This window comes from Phoca vitulina, unplaced genomic scaffold, assembly GCF_004348235.1.
Source record: "Phoca vitulina isolate PV1807 unplaced genomic scaffold, GSC_HSeal_1.0 scaffold11, whole genome shotgun sequence".
Classification (NCBI taxonomy): domain Eukaryota; kingdom Metazoa; phylum Chordata; class Mammalia; order Carnivora; family Phocidae; genus Phoca; species Phoca vitulina.
Window position 1 is genome coordinate 14062782 of NW_022589714.1, and position 5461 is coordinate 14068242.

At 38.8% G+C, this 5461-nt stretch overlaps 1 pseudogene; it reads right to left on the reverse strand.

The window, feature by feature from the left end:
• LOC116635386 lies at nt 1-635 on the reverse strand (annotated as a pseudogene).
• Nucleotides 636-5461: the final 4826 nt, after the last annotated feature.

The following is a 5461-nucleotide window of genomic DNA, read 5'->3' on the forward strand; positions in this document are numbered from 1 at the left end:
TTAGATTTCATGGTCTAGCTTAGAATCATAATTCACATAACAGCGAAACTCATTTCCCAGGGTCTGGATGTGTTTTGGAATAAACTTGCACATCTTCACGCCAGGAAGTTCTGCTGCTTCTTCTTCCATGACAGCACTGGTGCACAGCCGAATCTTGCCCTGAGTCAGATATTTGATGGTTTCTGATGTTTTTCTGAGACACTCCTTGGAAAGGTAGGGGGGATCTGCTATTACGATGTCAAAACTATGTGCGGCAATTTTTTCAGGTAAATCCAATGGATTATTGTAATCATAGAAGATAAACTCCTCTCCGTATATAGCAAATCTTTTGTCATATACAGAAAAGTCTTCTCTGTGTAGGGCTCTCAGTTTCTGCTAAACACTGGGGGGCGCTCACACAGGCTATTCTGCCACCTTCTCCAGCCGCTGCAATCGCTTCCTTCGCAAGTCGCAAAGCGGTTTCCTGACTGTACCAAAACTGGCTCAGCTGCCAGTTCTATTATTCCAATGTTATATTTATCATTCCCGCCTGGGTCACTTTGTTGCTTCTGCTCAGCATAAAATTCCTGGAGGGCTGCTAAGGTGTGGGAAGACAGCTGGGGCATATCGTCATCATCAGAGTCACTCATTTCACGAATTGTCTATAACCTTGACGCCCGGGATCGTCCACTCACAAGCCACGCGTGCGCAGTAGATTTTGCCAATCTTTAATCATAAATTACATAATTCCTTAGTTTTCCCTTCTGACACCATCTTTACTAGAGTTTTTTTATTAAAGGTATGCTGGTCTCATAAATGAATTGGGAGTTTTTCACCCATTTCCATGGCCTGGAATTTTTAAAATAATCTCAGATTTAAATGTTTAAAAGTTCAAATACAAGAATTGATAGGGTCTTTGTTCGTATTCAGTGGTAGCTCAGTAACCCCTTGTCTTCTCAATGTACATAGTGTAATCAAGTTGTCTACTTTTTTTTAGAGAGAGGGAGAGCACAGTAGGGGGTGAGGGGTGTAGGGGCAGAGGGAGAGGGAGGGAGAGAATCTTAAACAGTCAAGACCCAATCACAGGGCTCAATCTCATGACCCTGAGATCATGACCTTAGCCAAAATTAAGAATCCAACGCTTAACTGACTGAACCACCCAGGGGCCTCAAGTTGTCTACTTCTTGAATCAGTTCTGATATTTTTAACTTTCTAAGAATCCACTTATTTCCCCCAAGCTTTCAAATTTCTGGTCATGTTATATGTCTCTATTTATTTAAAGTAAGCCAGAATAAGATCAAAAAGGAAGAAAGGAGCATTAAACAGACTATGTAGAACCCTTATAAGTTTGCCTTCTACATAATTTATTCCATTAATTACTTACTCAGCCTCCTATTATGTACTACATACTGCTAAGTGCTGGGGATATAATGGTGAGCAAAAAGAGACACAATCTGCCTTGTGTAGCTTTCTTTTCTTTTCTTTTTTTAAAGAATTTATTTTTAACTAATTTCTACACCCAAATGTGGGGCCTGAACTCACAACCCCGAGATCAAGAGTTGCATGCTCTATTGACTGAGCCAGCCAGGTGCCCCTAATCTCTCTCTCTCTCTCTCTTTTTTTTTTTTTAAAGTAGGCTCCGCACCCAGCATGGCGCCCAACGAGGGGCTTGAACCCACGACCCTGAGATTAAGACTTGAGCTGAGATCAAGAATCGGATGCTCAACCAACTGAGCCACCAAAGCAACCCCCCCTCCCCTGCCAATATGTCTCTTTTTAAAGCTTTTCTGTATCTGTGATATGTCTCCTTTCTCCTTTATTTGTTCCTCTGTAAACTGGGAGTAATGACAGTACATACCTCATACAGTCATTGTGAAAAATGAATTCATACATTTAAAGAGATTTATGTATAAAAACTTATAATATATAACTCTCTTATTATTTAAAGGAGATAATAAATATTATTTATTCTCCATTTTGTTTCTCTTATTTATTTTATTATCCTTATTTTATTTACTTTATTATATTATATATCTCATTATTTATTCCTTGATCAGGCTCAAGAGTTTATCTTTTAAAAAAACATTTGTGAGTTTTTTTGTGACAGGATATGGTAGTACGGAGGAAGTTCTAGTTCATTAAGTTTTATCTTCCTTAATTTCCTCTTCTAAATTGTTTGGGGAAGAAGTATTTTATTGTTCTGTTCCTAATTTTTTTTTAAGATTTTATTTTTAAGTAATCTCTGTACCCAACATGGGGCTTGAACTCACAACCCTGAGATCAAGAGTCGCATGCTCTTCTGACTAAGCCAGCCAGGTGCCCCTGTTCCTAATTTTTAAATGTGAGCTATTATTTCCTTTATTTTTCATTTTTGGATTTAATAATGAAGGTGTTTAAGTTTATAAACTTCCTTTGGCTACAGCTTTCACTAAGTCTTACAGTTATTAGGTATAATGAAGTAATGAGTGGACCAATTAAAAAATTGAAATTTCAGAAATAAATATTTAGTAATATGATTTAACATATGACAAGATAGAAATTTATTCTACTATCAAAAAGGATTTTTAATAAATGATGCTGGCACAAATGACTATCTTGAGGAAAATAAAATTCGCAAGAATATATAACATCTGGGGGCACCTGGGTGGCTCAGTTGGTTGGGCGTCTGCTTTGGCTCAGGTCATGATCTCGGGGTTCTGGGATCAAGTCCCGCATCAGCTCCCTGCTGAGCAGGGAGTCTGCTTCTCCCTCTCTCTGCTGCTCCCCCTGCTTATGCTCGCTCTCTCTCTCTCAATCTGACAAATAAATAAATTTTTAAAAATTAAAAAAATATAACACATGCATCTCTTGTATCATACAGAAATAAATTCCAGTTTTATTACTTAAATTAAAAAAAAAATCTTGTGAGAAACATGTGACTATATGTATTGTCATGAATCAAGAAGGAGCTTGTTATCCAAGACTGAAAACTCAGAAAATGCATAAAAATAAAAATTTTGGTATGAAAAATACACTACCAAGTCTATAGACAAATAATAGATTATGAAAAAATACACGTATAAATAGATGACAATGTAATATGTGGAAGGCTTAAGTACTAATAGAGAAAAAGAAAGAGATTACTACTACTCCAATGGAAAAATGGACAAATGATAGGTGCAGCCATTCAAAAAAAAAAGCTCAAACTTAAACTACAGATCAGGGAAATGCAAATCAAAGTAATAATGAAATAGAGCTACCCTACAACACAACAATTGCACTACTGGGTATTCACCCCAAAGATACAGAGGTAGTGAAACGAAGGGGCACCTGCACCCCAATGTTCATAGCAGCAATGTCCACGATAGCCAAACTGTGGAAGGAGCCAAGATGTCCTTCAACAGATGAATGGATAAAGAAAATGTGATACATATATACAATGGAATATTACTCAGCCATCAGAAAGGATGAATACCTACCATCTATATCAACGTGGGTGGAACTGGAGGGTATTATGCTACGTGAAATAAGTCAATCAGAGAAAGACAATTATCATATGGTTTCACTCATATGTGAAATATAAGAAATAGTGCAGAGGATCATAAGGAAGGGAGGGAAAACTGAACGGAAGAAATCAGAGAGGGAGACAAACCACGAGAAACTCTTGACTCTGGGAAACAAACTGAAGGTTACTGGAGGGGAGGTGCATCAGGTGATTCTGATGCAAACTTGCCCCTTACTTGACAAAATGTAGCTTTAATTCAGAGGATAAAATGTTTTTTAAAAAATACCGTCTTAGTATAAATAAGGTAAATGATCATTTTAACACACTGTCCTCTTTGCTAATTCCATTTTGCAAATGCTTTTCTTACTTTGAATATAATTTCCCAATGATCAGATCTGATTGGCTTTGTTTTGTTTTTCATCTGGTAGGTCATACCACTACAAACTAACTTTCCTTGAGATTAGGTGGCCACCTTAAACCCAAATTAGCTAAGACAGAAGTAGACAGAATGAAGAGAGCAAGTGATAAAAACACAGCTATGTTACAGGTGCTTTGGACAGTTTCTCTAAGAAGCGTGTTTGGAAATGTCAGGCAACAATTGATCTGGTAAAACTGTTTTAATTTTACTTTGATAAGGTAGTTTTCCTGTTAAGACAATGGAATATTGATATTTTATGCTAATTTTATTTTCTTTTTATTGCTTGTATTTTAAAAATATAACACTTTGGGGACAACTAGGTGGCTCAATTGGTTAAGCGTCTGCCTTTGGCTCAGGTCATGATCCCAGGGTCCTGGGATCGAGTTCCGCATCGGGCTCCTTGCTCCGCGGGGAGCCTGCTTCCCCCTCTGCCCCTCCCCCTGCTTGTGCTCTGTCTCTCTGACAAAATCTTAAAAAAAAGAATAACACTTGGGTGTTTAAAAATTTTTAATGTTTTTTTCTTTGGTAGTTTCACATGCTTTATAAATAATTTTTTGTTTTGTTTTGTTTTTATTTTTTATTATTTTATTTTATTTATTTATTTGAGAGAGAGAGCCTGAGTGAGAGAGCACACAAAGGAGCACAAGCAGGGAGAGCAGCAGGCAGAGGGAGAGGGAGAAGCAGGCCTCCTGCCAAGCAGAGAGCCAGATGTGGGGCTCGATACCAGGACCCTGGGATCATGACCTGAGCTGAAGGCAGATGCTTAACCGACTGAGCCACCCAGGCGCCCCAGTAATTTTTTTAAAATCAATTTTCTGTCAATAATATCTTCAGCTAATCATCTTCTGTCAATTTTTCAGTTGTATATTGCATTGACATTTAAGTATTTTTCCAAATCTTCACTTTAACATTACTAAATTCTGTTTCTTTTTCATTTTTTTTTCATGTAAGCTCTACACCTAATGTGGCACTTGAACTCAAGACCCTGAGATCAAGAGTCACACACTCAACCAACTGAGCCAACCAGGCACCTCTATATTTAAGTATTTTTGATAATCATTTGTTCATAAAGAAAACCACCAAGTTTTGACTGGAAGAAAGGAACATATTCTTTCCTGTTCTTACTGCATGGTTTTTGGGTTTTTTTTTCTAAGATTTTATTTGTCAGAGAGAGAGAGAGAGCGAGCACAGGCAGGGGGAGCTGCAGGCAGAGGGAGAAGCAGGCTCCCCGCTGAGCAGGAAGTCTGATGAGAGACTCGATCCCAGGACCAACCTGAGACGAAGGCAGACGCTCAACCAACTGAGCTACCCAGGCATCCCGTGCATGTTTGTTTTTTTGTTTTGTTTTAAATAACCTCTACACCCAACCTGGGGCTCAAACTCACAACCCTGAGATCAAGAGTTGGATGCTCCAGGGGCACCTGGGTGGCTCAGTCGTTAAGCGTCTGCCTTCAGCTCAGGTCATGATCCCAGGGTCCTGGGATCGAGCCCCGCATCAGGCTCCCTGCTCTGCGGGAAGCCTGCTTCTCCCTCTCCCATTCCCCCTGCTTGTTTCTCTCTCTCGCTGTGTCTCTGTCAAA